Source organism: Carcharhinus amblyrhynchos, chromosome 1, assembly GCF_965287045.1.
Source record: "Carcharhinus amblyrhynchos chromosome 1, sCarAmb.v2.hapA, whole genome shotgun sequence".
Taxonomy (NCBI): Eukaryota; Metazoa; Chordata; class Chondrichthyes; order Carcharhiniformes; family Carcharhinidae; genus Carcharhinus; species Carcharhinus amblyrhynchos.
This window is the reverse complement of record NC_137324.1, coordinates 109,845,766-109,861,087: the sequence shown is the minus strand read 5'-3', so window position 1 is coordinate 109,861,087 and position 15,322 is coordinate 109,845,766. Positions and strand designations below refer to the sequence as shown.

The 15,322-nt window shown below is 40.1% G+C and overlaps 1 protein-coding gene across 4 annotated transcripts in view; it reads left to right on the top strand.

Moving 5' to 3' along the window:
• The window catches only part of ptpn13 (protein tyrosine phosphatase non-receptor type 13), a 268,306-nt gene that overhangs the window by 59,550 nt on the left and 193,434 nt on the right, over positions 1–15,322 (top strand). The gene's annotated exons all lie outside the window — the stretch shown is intronic.

Below are 15,322 nucleotides of genomic sequence, written 5' to 3'. Positions count from 1 at the left end.
CCAAAGTGGAAGGACTGAAGACTGGTTGTTTTTTTTTATTTATTACCCCCCATTCAGTCTCTAACTTCTAATGCTCAAATTTAATTGTTCCTCTTCGTAAAGACCGTATAAAAATAATAGCTCAGAAGCATTTTCAAACACTAGTATTTTTCATTTACCATGTTATTTTTTTCAGTAAACTAGTTTTCTATGGAGAATATGTATCCTATTTTTTAAGTCAAATGTCAAAACATTTTAGTTACTAAGGCAATTAAGGGATGTGAGGGGAGTGTGGGAAAGTGGACTTGATGATCATGTGTGATTTTATTGGATTATGACGCAGTCTTGAAGAGCCAGAAAGCCAATGCTTGCTTCCGTTCCTTTGGCTTTTATGATAGAAGTAATAATTTACATGGGAAAAGCATTGGGACACAGACATTTTTTAAATTTGTATTGAGATTGAAATACTCTGTATTTTGATCAGTAGATTCCAACAGATATATTACAGTTAAGTACAATAATGTGTATTAGAAGTACCACTTTATCTGGATCAACTTTTATTGTCCCAACTGAATAAGAAAATCAAATAACCTTCTTCTGATAAAACCAGATCAGCAGTCAGTTGCAGAGTGGGATGTAAATGATTGATTTATCTCTCATCAATTTGGTATGACAAAAGTTACATGTAGAATCATAAAATTTCATGTCAACTAGCCAGATTGTTCATCATGGCTGGGCTGGGTCTCCAAAAAGCTGATCCATTTAGTCCTGTCCAACAACAGCATTTCAATGCTGCTTTTAATATAAAACATCCCTAGATGCTTTGCAGGACCATTATCAGAAAACATTTGATGCTGAGGCATGAGGAGAAATCAGAGGCTGAAAGGTTGTTCATGTTGAGGTAGATTTTTAGGAGCATCTTAAAGGAAGAGTGCAATTGCAAGGCTGATTCAGAAAGCCTAATCAGGTATTAAATTGAAAGAAAAGACAGCATTTAAGAAGATTGGTTAATAAGACTGAAGATTGGGAAAATTTAGAAACCAGAAAAGGATCACCAAAAAAAAGGAAAAAAACAGATTGAGAGTAAACCAGCGCCAAGTATAAAATCAGACACTAAGAGGTTTTACACATACATATAAAAAGGCTAACATAAACATTGGTCCCTTAAAGGATGAGACTGGTGAATTAATAATGGAAAACAAGGAAATGGCGGAACTTTGCACAAGTATTTTGTCAAACACAAAAATCATCCCCAGAAGAAAGGGGTTTGGGGGCATGGAAGGGGGAAGATAAAATACTAGGGAAAAGGTACTAGGGGAACTTGAGACCAAAGGCTGATGCATCTGCTACACATAATGGTTTGCATCCTAAGGTCTATGTTTAAAAAAAAAGTGGCAGTCACCCAAGCCAGTAATTGAACCTGGGTCCCTGGCGCTATGAGGCAGCAGTGCTCACCACTGTGCCACTGCTCCACCCCTAGCAAATTAGAAAACTGCAAATGTAGCAGCATTGTTCAAGAAAGGAGGGAAACACCATGCAGGAAATTGTAGGTTAGTTAGTTCTAGTCATTAGGAAAAATGTTGGAATTAATAACAACTTTTAGAACCTCATAATGCAGTCCATGTGGTTTTCTGAGGGGAAATTGTATTTGACAAGTTTATTGTATTCTTTAGAGGATATAAGAAACAGAGTGGATAAAGGGAAACCTGTGATTTTTTTATTTTTAGATTTTTGTGGCATTTAACAAGGTACCACATAAAAAGGTTACTGCACAAGATAAGTCGTGGCCTTGGGATTTAATGTATTAGCACAGATAGAAGATTGGCTAACTAACAGGAAACGGAGTCAGAATAAATGGGTAACTAATTATCAAGTTGGCAAAATGTAACTAGTGGGATACCACAAGAATCAGTGCTGGGGCCTCAATCAATCATTACCTCTGTCACTGATGGTGGGCCGAAGTCATATTTTGCCTCTGTTTGCCTATAAACAATATGGCACCCCCCCCGCCGCAGGCACAGCTCACAGAACGGAATTCTGTGTTGGCCTCGGGTGGGATTTTACAAGCCCGAGCAAGATTGTAAAATCTCAGCTGATATCTCAGAAGCTAATTGATGGATTTTGGTGAACCTTGGTACACCGAGATATGGCCTGAAGAAGAACTGATTTGTTTTTGACAAAGATGTGGCTCTGTATTTAACATTGTTTTAGAGGATCCATTAATGTTGGAAGATGGAGTGAATTGACTTTTTTTTTAGTATGTTTGAGGTTTTATTTAGAAAGTTGTTGATTGTTTTGGGATGTTATAGATTGCCTCAGCTGCTGTTGTGGAATTTGTCACTGTTATCGAAATGTGAGCAGAGTTTTCAGAACAGATTGTTGAATGTGGATTGGCCTGAAGCCACCTCAGTGCAACAGAAGCTCTAAATAAAAAATCGGATTTTTTTCTGCTTTATAGCTACAGAGCATCAACCAGGCAGGGCAAAAAACTTAAGGAAAAGCTATGTAAAAAAATTGAGTTAACACAGTGTGGTAGAGGTATATACTCAACTGGGTGCCTTCTTCACTTGTTTAAAATTTGTATTAATGACTTGGACTGAATATATTATTCCAAATACAAATAAAGATAGGAAAACAAGTTGCGAGGAGGACGCAAATTGTTCGCAAAGGGATATAGACAGGCTAGGTGAGTGGGCAAAAATTGACTAGAGTATGATGTGGCAAAATAAGAGGCTATCCACTTTGAGAGGAATAATAGAAAAGCAAAGCTTTATTAAAATGGCAAAGCATTGCCGAATGCTGCAATCCAGAAGGATCTCAGTGTCCTTGTCTATGAAATATAAAATGTTTACATACAAGCACAGCAAATATTTAGGAAGAAAATAGCATGCTAGCACTTATTGCAAGGGGAATGGAGTATGAAAGTAGGGAAGTCTTGCTACAACTGTACAAGGCATTGGTAAGGCCATACCGAAGAGTACTACAAACTGACTATATCACCTATTTATAGAGGGTTGCACTTGCATTGGAGGCTGTTTAGAAAAGTTCATCAGGTGAGTGGAGCTCCACTCACCTGATGAAGGACAGTGCTCTGAAAGCTCATGCTACCAAATAAACCTGTTGGACTGAAAAGTGATCCTATTGAAACTTAAGATTCTGAGGGGATTGAAAGACAAGATAATGAGGGTGTTTCCCCTCTTGTGGGAATCTAGAACCAGGAAGCAGAGTCATCCATGTAAGGCAGCGATGAAGAAGAGCTTCGTCCCTCAAACAGATTTTTTTCATTTATACAGAGTCTATGGTTATCAGAAATAGACAGAAAAGTGGATTTGAGGTTAGATCACCCATAATATTATTGAATGGTGGAGTGGAGTTAAGGTGTTGTATGGCGTACTCCTATTTTGTAAGTCCATGAGTTTGGTTCAGGACAGGAGTCGGCAATTTATGGCTCGCATGCAAAATTTGGCTCAGTAAGTTCAAATGCAGCCTGAGAGGGGAGAAATGTCAGAGTTCAAAAGCTACTTAAGGGAAGACAAGTCAGACAGTTCAAATACAGCATGAGAGGGGAGAGATGTCTGAGAATTCAAAAACAACATGGGAGAGGAGAAATCCGAGAGTTCAAGAAAAGTGGTGTGCCAAACATTGCAGTAGCAGAAGTTCCATTTAAAAATTAAGTCTGAGTATGATGTTTAACTCATGCTATTTATTAATCATCATATCAATTATCAGTAGCTAGTTGTATATTTTTAGTCATGCAAATTCTTATTGGCATAAAAGAAGAAAATGCTGGAAAATCTCAGCAGGTCTGACATCATCTGCGGAGAGAACAGAGCCAGTGTTTCGACTCTGACTGACCCTTTGTCAGACGCCAGACATCAGACCTTCATCAGATCTCCAACCCAGCTCTGATGAATGATTATCCAGACTCAATATTGGTTCTGTTCTCTCTCCACTGATGCTGTCAGACCTGCTAAGTTTCTCCAGCATTTTCTGTTTTTGTTTCAGATTCCAGCACTGACAGTATTTTGCCTTTATTCTTGTATTGGCTCTTTGTTGACTACTTGTTCTGAATGTTGATGTTTTTTACTGTGAAAATCCTCTCAGCGTCACACTCTGTCTTCTATTCGGGTACACTGAGAGAGATTTTAACATGGCCAATGCACCTGACCAGCGTGCCTTTGGACTGTGGGAGGAAACTAGAGCACCCAGAGGAAATCCATGCAGGCACAGATAGAATGCACAGACAGTGACCAAGCTGGGAATCGAACCTGGGTTCCTGGCACTGTGAGGCAGCAGTGCTAATCACTGTGCCACTGTGCCACCATGCCACCCTGTAATTTGGCTCTTTGCTCTGAAAACCAAAGACAATATTGCCATGATGGAGTGATTTAAAGGTAATGTTTAAGACACCAGAAATGGAGGAATGCAGATATCTTGGAGCGCCATGGAGCTGGAGGAAATTGCAGCAATTGGCAGGGACAAAGCTCTGGAAGGATTTGAAAATAATGATGAGAATTTTAAAATCAAGGCATTGTTTAACTTGGAGCAAATAACCAGGAAGTGGATGAACAAGTTTTGCGAGTTGGGACACAGGCAGCAAAGTTTTAGATTACTTCAGGTTTGTGAAGTGTGGATTATAAGAACCAGCTAAGAGTATAATAAAGGACATAATAAATAGGAGCAGGAGTAGGCCATCTAGCCCCTCGAGCCTGCCCCGCCATTCAATAAGATCATGGCTGATCTGATAGTGGTTCAGTTTCACTTTCCTGCCTGCTCCCCATAACCCTTAATTCCCTTTGGTCAGAAATCTCTCTACCTGTGACTTAAACACATTTAATGAGGAAGCTTCCACTGCTTCAATGGGCAGAGAATTCCAAAGATTCACTACCCTCTGGGAGAAGAAGTTCCTCCTCAACTCTGTTCTAAATTGACTCCCCCTTATTTTGAGGCTATTTTTGTGCCCTCTAGTTCTTGTTTCCTTTCTAAGTGGAAATAATCTCTCTGCTTCTACCCTGTCTAGCCCCTTCACTATCTTATACATCTCTGTAGGATCTCCCCTCAGCCTTCTAAACGCCAACGAGTACAGGTTCAATCTACTCAATCTCTCCTCACAAGCTAACCCCCTCATCTCCGGAATCAACCTGGTGAACCTTCTCTACACTCCCTCCAAGGCCAATATATCCTTTTGCAAATAAGGGGACCAAAATTGCACACAGTATTCCAGTTGCGGCCTCACCAGTATCTTGTACAATTGCAGCAAGACTTCCCTGCTTTTATGCTCTACTCCCCTCACGATAAAGGCCAACATTCCATTTGCCTTCTTGATCACCTGCTGTACCTGCAAACCGAGTTTTTGTGATTCATGCACAAGGACCCCCAGGTTCCTCTGCACAGTAGCATGTTGTAATTTTTCACCATTTAAATAATAGTCCATTTTACTATTATTCCTTCCAAAGTGAATAACCTCACACTTGCCAACATTATACTCCATCTGCCAGATCCTCGCCTACTCACTTAGCCTATCCAAATCTCTCTGCAGATGTTCCATATCCTCCATGCAATTTGCTTTCCCACTCGTCTTTGTGTCATCCGCAAACTTTGTTACCTTACACTCGGTCTCCTCCTCCAAATTGTCTGTGTATATGGTAAAATAATCAGGTCTTGAGGTAACAAAGGCCTGGAAGAAGGTTAGAGAGGGAGTGGAATTAAACTGTTATGGAGTGGATCTAGGCAGTTTTAGTAAGGTCATGCATGTGGTTGGAAGCTTTTCTTGGGGTCCAATTTTGCAAACTATTTGGAATAATCTCAGGGAGAAGATTGAGTTCTAGAAGTCAGAGTTTGCAGTACGAACCAAAGACAGTTTTGTTGGAGGAAATTTTTGCTCATTCAGTTCTCAGTGTTGGGTAAATAGACTGAAAACTCAGCTCAAAGGTGGTGGAGAGGACAAGAGAGGTAATGGTACAGTTATAGCTGGGTGCTATTGTGCATGTGGAAACTGTTGCTTTGTTTTCAGAGAGACAGTATGCAGATGACTGTATAGGACCTTGTGGGATACCAGAGATAATGGTGACAAAGGGCCTGTACTGTGCTGTTATGTTCTATGAGTGCGGAGAGAATCCTTTGCAGGTGATTCTCTGGCTTTGCGTGAATAGATAATGCAACAAGGTGTATATGTCTTTCTCCTTGAATAATAGCATAGAGCAGTGGTTTTCAAACTTTTTTTCCAGTGACCCACTTTTACAAAATGGCTGCCCTTGAGACCAATGACGAGCAAGCTGCAGTATTGCTGCAACAGTCACAATCTAAATGTGATTTACTGTCCTTGTCAAAATACACCTTGCTTTTTCCTTTCATTAAGTGCACATGAATTGAATGAGGCAATATTAACCTTTTCCTCTTCTTGCTGGCTGTGACATCATCTGAGTCAAGAGATCCTCACTGTCATATCTACAAAATGCATGGTGTAAGCAACATCCCACATTTCTTTTGAACAGGATCACAAAACATCTTGTAGTGTTTTGAACAGGATCATAGACATCCCGCTTTCCTTTTGAAAAGGACAACAGAACACTCTGCATTTTTAAAAATTGGGAACCCGGCGACCCGTTATCATCATCCCCATGACCCACACATGGGTCGCAAACCCCCACTTTGATAAACCCTGGTATAGAAGCATTGAGATATCAAAGGCTGCAGACAGGATGAGAGAACGAAGAGGAGGAATAGCATAAGTTCATTATTGTCATGCAGATGTCACGTGATGTTTCGTTCAGAACCATTTGAGTATTGTGGCAGGGTTGGAACCCCTGATTGGAGGGTTTTGGGAAAGATGATTATGAATTTAGGAGGGTGACAACATGTTCAAGGATTTGGAGAGGGAAGAGTGTTTAGGGATGAGGCATTAGTTTACAAGGACAGAAGGATTGTTTAGAGGGTGATGGCAGATTTGAAGGAGACTGGAGCAGTACCTGAAGAGGGCTGATAACAGTACCAGCTGGCATAGCAGCTATGGGTGATCCCAGTTTAATAAAAAGTTGAGAGCAAGAGGTGAGCCATATGACCAAGATGGACCTTCTCCACTGGTCTTTGCAGCTCTCCAAAAACTGAACACAGTACATTATATTCTTTGGGCACCCAAAAATTATGAGGTTTTTTTTGTTGCATGTATGCCTTAAGCAGAGAGTTTGTTAGTATTGGAATATGAAACAACTTCTCTATTTGGCACTCCCATCATCTAGCATTTCAAGCACAGATGATGCAGATGAAGAAAAATTGGGGACATGAGATAATTTTTTCCAAATTCAACAATCTGCGCAATTTTCCTGTCCCACCTGCCACAGGAATTGTAGCGGTTAGAACACAGATCATGCAAAAGTCTGTTGACCTCAGGTGGGATTTTCTGACCTTGGGGCAAACGCAGCCAGAAAATCCCATGCAGTGTGTACCTTAGCTTGACACTTGACCCTATTGCTGACAGAAACCATTTTGAAAGACTTTTTTGAGCACAACACATTTTGCATAGAATCCTTGCAGCCAGTAAAAAGAGGAATCGTTCATTCCCTAACTATAGAGTTTGTCTGAGACCAGAAGTGAAAGACCATTGTATAACCCATTATATCAGCCTGTTTCCTTGTTATGTTGAGTACTTCATTAGGGTTGCTCTGGACACTTGCAGGCGCATGAGGTGATCAGAAAGAGTTAGTAAATCAGTCAGTTCATTAATTATGAAATTAATTGATACAGCTCTTAAAAACAGTCTATTGATGACTTTTTTTTACTGAACAAAATTTTACATGTTTTTCTGTCCTGTCTCCCAATCCCTATCAGTAGCAGTTAATGTTAAAATGCTCAATAAACATTGTAAAAACAAGATACGATTGGATTATGTCAACATCGCACAAACTACTGTCGGACCAGTTTCAGAAACTAAAGCTGAGTAGTTTATATGGTTTTAAACGTGTCAGGACATGAATTGTCTATAATCTTCACAGAATTTGCTCAGCAGTTTGGTAAGTAGATGTGAATGATTGGCTTTGTTGTGGAAATGTTTTGGGGTGCAAACAAGACTCTAGCAGTGAGCATTTAAATTGACGTGCCCCTGTTACTTTGATCAAGTGTCACATTCTACTTTTGCTGATGATTAGGAATGGTCAGACTGCATCATGTTGTTACCATTGTGACATTCTGGCAAACATGTGCTTCTGGAGGGTGGGGCTAGTTTTTCACTCTCACATGGAGCACGTACTTTCTTGCATGGCTTTTTCTGGTATCTTGCCATAATCTGACAAAACCAGTTCATCATCTGGAAATTCAAGTAGTAATTCAGACAGGGACTGAAACATCAAAGTCTTTAAAGGATTTAAGCTTGTTCTTTCTTTGTCAAAATCACAACTTTAGCAGTTTCTTTCTTAATTGATTCCTTCAGAGCGATACTATTTATTTTTGTACTTGATGGTCTGCTTTACAGATTACATGGTACTTGCAGTTACATAAGTGGAAAGTCTGCAGTTCTTTATATTTGCGCAGTATTGTTCATTAGCAGGTTCTGACTTTACTTTCGTTGGGCAACTTGGAAAGGAGAATAAGAGTCAGTTTGGGCATTTCTTTGAGGAAATAGTGTGCAGCTAGCTACCGCATTTTTTAAAAAAAAATTCTTGAATACATAAGAAATAAGAGCAGAAATGGACCATATGCTCTTTGCACCTGCGTTGCTATTCAAAATAATTGTGGCTGCCATCTACCTGCCCATTCCCCATATTCCTTGAGAAACTAAAAAGCTGTTTATCTCAGCCTTGACTCAACAATGGAGCATCCACAGCACTTTGGGATAGAGCATTCCGAAGATTCTCAATGCTCTGAGAGGAAAGATTTCTCCTCGTCTTACTCCCAAACAACTAACCTTTATCCTGACAGTGTTCCTGTTGCTAGATTCTCTAGCTAGGGGAAGCAGCCTCTGTGTCTACCCTGTCAAGCCCATTCAGAATCTTGTATGGTTCAGTCTGATCACCTCTTAGACTTCTAAGTACAGACCCAATTCACTCAGCCTCTCATCATAGGCAAACACTCTAATCCCAGAACCAATCTAATAATCCTTCATTTAACCACTTTCAATGCCAGTATATCTTTCCTTAGATATGGAAACTGAAACTATGCACAATACTGCAGGCATGGTCTCACCAAATCCCTATACAACCGTAGCAAGCCTTATTCTTGCATTCCAATCATTTTGCAATAAAAGCCAACATTCAACTTGTCATCCCTCAAACTAACTTTGTGTACAGTATATGAGCACAATGGGAGCTAGTTAGCTCAGTTGGCTCAATGGCTAGCTTGTGGACCAGACTAATTCCAACAGCATGAGTTTGATTCATGTTCCAACAATGGTTCAGCAAATAATCATAAATTCAAGAAGAATATATAAGTGCACCAAAATCCCTCTGAACATCAATGTTTTGGGGTTTCATGCCTTTCAGACGTGTTCTGCGTTTCTATTTTTATGACCAATATCTTTGTACTTCTGTAAATTATAATCCCTCTTCTACCTTGTTGTCCATTCACTTAACCTGTCTATATATCTCTGCAGGTTTTTCATGCCCTGCTGACAGTTTGCATCCCACTGGGCTTGAATACGTCACATTCAGTCAATTTGTCTACGTCTGTTGATTGTTAATGGCTGATGCTGCAGTACTAATACTTGCAGCACTCCTTTTCTCACCTTTTTGCATGGCTCATGTCTAACTCTTCTTTCCCTTTCTTGACTTTGCCTATCCCAGAAATGGAGACAGGAATCAACAAATATTCACCCACTGATTCCCACAGCTGCCTCAACATCACTTTCTCACTCCTGCACTCTGTGCAGATTCCATTCCATTCTCCCAGTCCCTCCATCTCTGGCACAGATGTCTGATGATCCAATCCTCTACACCAACACTTCTGATATGTCATCCCTGGAGTATGTCCCATCTTACTTGACAGGACTCCTAACTGTGGCCCACACATTTCCTGCATTTGTGCTCTCGATCCTTCCCTTCACTCACAGAACCACAATCCTAAAATCCCTCTTTCTCAATTTCCAGCCCACCAGTCTCTGCATTCAATGGACCATCCTCTGACATTTCCATTATCTCCAATGTAATGCCATCATATCTTCCTTTTTTCTCCTCTTCTGGCTTTCCAAAGAAATTGTACCCTTCTGAAACCTTGGCACACTGCTTAATCATGCCTAATACCATGGTTTCTTCTAACAGCACCCATCCATGCTGGTGAAGGCAATGTAACACCTATCCTTTTAGACCCTCTCATCAGTGTCCAAGGCCCTGAATAGTCTGTCCAGGTGAAGCAGCAATTTACATGTGGTTCTTTCAATTCATTCTGCTGTTTTTGATGTTCGTGCTGCAACCTCCTCTACATCAGGGAGGCCAAAAGCAGATTGGGTGACTGCTTTGTGGAACACCTCTGCTCAGCCTGTTGGCATGGCCCTGAGCATCCGATAGCCTGAGATTTTATTTCTCTAGCTTGCTGACATCTGTTGCCAGTCTGTAATGTTCCATTGAAACTCAAGGAACAGCATTTTGCTTTTTGAGCACTTTTCAGCCTTCTGTTCTCAGTTCAACAAATTCAGCTTGTAATCTCAGACATCCTCCTTGCCCTCCAATATTTTGTTTCAATTCTTTGTATGTGTTAGTCTTAATCCCGTTAACCTTTATCTCATTTTTGCCTCCGGACAGCAGCTCTTCATTATTCCGCCATTTACACCTCTGGACCCATCTTTCGTTTTGTGACTTGTTCCATTATTACTCCTTTTGGCACTGCCACTAACTAATCTCTCAGTTGATGTGTTCCAGTTTCTGCCCTATCATAAACTATTCCTCTTGTTTTTATGCCATCCTTTCCCATTTTACCTACCTAGAGATCCTTCATTTCCCATCAAATAATGTTGTTACCTGTTTCATACCAGTGAAGGCATATCAATTGAATTCCTTTCTGGAGACTAGCAGTCACTTTCATTCTGTTTCTCTGGAAGCCAGAAGTCAACTCCAGAATTCTACAGGAAACCATCTAACCTCAAGCAGCCACAATGGTCAAAAATCTACACATCAAAGACGAGGAAAGGACTTCAGTGTATATTTTTAAAACTTTCCATTGCACTCTTGACTTTTCTGCTTCTGGTGTGTGTGAACGTGTGCGCGCATGTGCGTGTGAGTGTTCCATGCATCCATTAGTTTGTCACCCGGGTTTAGTAGCTAATAAACTTAATTATTCTTTTGCTCAGGAAAATCTGATTTGATTGGCTTCTTATTAGCAAATTCATACATTTGGATTTCAAAAGAAATTTACAGGGAAAGTAACTTTAGAAGCCTTTGTGACCAACCAATGAGACTAAATAGAAGGGTAGCCAACTCATACCTCGTCACCTGATCATAACAGCTATTTTAAAAGTAGCTACTTTGTGAATCTTGCAGTTTTTCTAGGAGCCACGTCCATGAATAAACAGTGAATTTCAGGTTTATTCATGCCAGTAGTGCATCCATAAATAGATAGGGAGGACTGGCTTGCATGAGAAAAATAACATTACCCTGTAATCTTGAAACTTTAGGATGTAGTTTTGTTCATTTTTCACCCTTGTTTATATTTTTAGTGGCTTTAAAAAAGAAGCTGACCTTTGTAATTTTAAAATTAATGTTATGATATTTTACTGTGGTGACTTGTCTGTTAAAATGTTGCAGATCATGCCAATTTTTTGAACCCAAACAGATTTGTTTATGTACATTCTCTGTATTTTGTGGACATTATAAATGGGGAAGCATTTTCATGTCTTCAATTCATTTGGGTTGGGGCTTAAATGTCCAGGATGTAGTAGCAATAGTTTTATGCCGTTTGAGATCCTGGGTTCGATTCCCGGCTTGGGTCACTGTCTGTGTGGAGTTTACACATTCTCCTCGTGTCTGCGTGGGTTTCCTCCAGGTGCTCCAGTTTCCTCCCACTGTCCAAAGATGTGCGGGTTAGGTTGATTGGTCATGCTAAATTGTCCCTTAGTGTCCTGAGAGGTGGAGGTTAGAGGGATTAGTGTGAATATGTAGGGATATGTGGGTAGGGCCTGGTGGGATTGTGGTCGGTGCAGACTCGATGGGCCAAATGGCCTCCTTTTGCACTGTAGGGTTTCTATGAGATAAAAAAAGTAAAGACCTGTTCTTTTGAGCGTAGGATCGCAAGCCCTATTTAATACTCAAGTGTTAGGGCAAGTGATTAAATGTAGTCATAAAAATGTGTAGTAGCTGCTCAAGGCATGGAAGATGTATAAGAGTAAGTAATGAAGACAATTAGTGTACAGAAGATCAAACCTCCTTTTGTAGTTTAAGTCTACATTGAAAGGTCTTTTAACTATATAACCTGAAAGATAAATCATTGTTTTTGCACATACATGTAGACTGTCAACTCTCTAATTTCAGATTCCCCGAAAAACATCTGTAAAATGGTCTCTCTTAATGGTCTGAAGTTCTCATTATGGCATCTTTGTGCTCTGACTGCGTGTTTCCATCAGAAATTGTTGACACTTGGAATTTTGTACTGTGAAGGAAAACCTGTCAGGCTTTGAATGCAATAGACTGATATAAGTTACAGGTTGAGAGCTGTTGATAATTTCCTTTTTGGAATGGGAGGAATGGAGAATGTTAATTCTACCTACTTTGGAGTTTTATTTGTGGTTTTTACTCTCTTGGGGCATTTTGGTTATATTAAGTTGTTGGAGGCAGTGGGCTGTGATCAGTCTAGCCTTTTTATGCTCTTTCGTTCCTTGTGGTTTCTTGCTGTATAATTTACTTAATTCTAGCTTGTCTTTGGGTTTTTATTTTCCTTTTAATGGAAAGATAAGTGGAGGGGTCAAAAAGATAGTTAGCCAGATTGATCTTTGTAAAAAATCATTTCCCAGCACTTACCAATGTTAGAATAAAGCTCATCCACAAACATTTCTTCTTCCACCACCGATGCATAATGGTAGCAGTGTGTGCCATCTGTAAGATGTATGGCAGTGACTCACCAAGGTTCCTTAGGTAGCCCCTTCTAAATACATGACTGCTACCATCTAGAAGGGCAGTAGACACATGAGAACATCAACATGTCGAAGTTCTCCTCCAAATAACTCATCATCCTGACTTGGAAGCATGTTGCTTTTCCTTCATTGTCACTGAGCCAAAATCCTGGAATTTGTTCCCCAAGTGCATTGTGCTTGTACCTATTGCCCAGGGACTGCAGCAGTTCAAGAAGACAGCTCACCAGTACACCTTAAGGGCAATTAGGGATATATAATAAGTGTTGACCTGGTCAGTGCTGTCCACATCCTGTAAAACGAATACCAAATGTCCGGTAGAAAATACAATTGCTACAGATAGAGTGTTCGGAGTGGAGGTGAGAAAGCAAATGAGAAGCAAAAATGAAGAATGGAAAGAGACTGGCGGCCAACATAAAAAGGAATCTTAAAGTCTTCGACAGGCATATAAATAGTAAATGGGTAGTAAAAGGAGGAGTTGGGCCAACTAGGGTCAAAGAAGGGATTTACAACTGAGCATTAAATGAATATTTTGCATCTGTCATTACCAAGGAAGAAATTGCTACCCAGGTCATGTTGGAAACCAGAAGGGTTTGCCACTGATGGGTAGGGGAACATTCGATAGCTTATACGTACTTAAAGTTAATAAAGCACCAGGACCAGATAAGATGCACCCTGATGCTGTGGGATTGGAAATTGCAGAGGTATTAGGCGTAATTCTTCTTTTGACTTTGGGATTTTGCCAGAATACTGGAAACTTTGTTGTTCAAAAAGGATGTCAAGGTAAGCTCTGCAGCCTCAAGCCAGTCAGTTTCATTTCAATGGAGGAGAAACTATTTGAAACAATAATTCAAGACAAAATGAATAGTCACACAGACAAATGCAGCTTAATAAAGAAAAGCCAACATGGATTTCTGGAGGAAAAATTGTGGTTAACTAACTTGCATGAGGTATTGGAAGTGATAGTCGAGAGGATTGATTACAAAACTACTTTTGATGTGGTGTACAATGACTTCCAAAAGACATTTGATACAGTGCGGCAGAACAAACTTGTGAACAAAGATGTTGCTCATAGAATAAAAGGGATAGTGGCAACATTGATACAAAGATTGGTTGAGTGACAGGAAACAGAGAATAGTGGTTAATGGATGCTTTTTGGGCTGGAGGAAGGTTTGTAGCAGAGTTTTCGAGCAGTTAGTGTTTGAAACCCTGGCTTTTCCTGATGTATGTTAATGACCTTGACTTGGGTGTTGAGGGCACAGTTTCAAAATTTGTGGATGATGCAAAACTTGGAAGCATTTCAAATCGAGAGGAGGATGGTGTAGAACTCCAAAGGGAAATAGGCAAGTTGATGGAATGGGCGGACAAGTAGCAGATGACGTTTAATGTGGAGAAATGTGAAATGATTTATTTTGGTAGGAAGAATAGGGATGGAAAATCTGAATGATAAAACTCTAGAAGGGGATGCAGAAGCAGAGGAACCTGGGCATATATGTGCATTAGTCATGAAGGTGGCAGGACAACTTGCGAGAGCTGTTAATAAAGTATACAGCATCTATATGAATAGTAACATGAAGAATAAGGAGGCCACAGTGAACTTGTTCAGACATTGCTTTGTCCTCAGCTGGAGTATTACTTCCAGTTTCAGACACCATACTTCAGGAAAGATGTGATGGCTTGGAGAGAGAGTGCAGAAAAGATTCATGAAAGTGGTTCAATGGATGAAGAATTTCAGTTATGAAGGTAGATTGGAGAAGTTGGGACAGTTTTCCTTTGGGAAGCGAAGGCTGGAAGGAGTTCTGACAGAGGTTTTCAAAATCACGAGAGATATGGGCAGATGGGGAGAAACTTTTTCTATCCATGAAAGGAACAGGAGCAAGAGAGCATGGTTTAAAGTAATTGGCAAATGAAACAAAAGCAATATGAAAAAAAAAACTTGAAAGCTGAGTGTTTAGGGTTTCATTCGGGGCATTCAAAAGGAATTGGACTTATTTGAAAATAAATAATGTGCAGGGTTATGGGGAGAAGGGATGAGAATGGCACTAGGTGAGTTGCTCATTTGGAGAGAGAGCACAGACACAATTTGCCTGAAGGCTTCCTTCTGCACTGTAAAGATTCTGTGACTCTGTGCATCACTGCATCATCAATGTTCATTTACCTTGCAAGTTTTTTATGGTGGGACAGTTCGCCCCATTTTCATGTGGATGGATATTTCAGTTGCATGCTGTTAGTTCACTTTCAACATGCTAGTGAATTATCATCAGCAATACAATTAGCTGGTAGTTTCTAATGTCACAA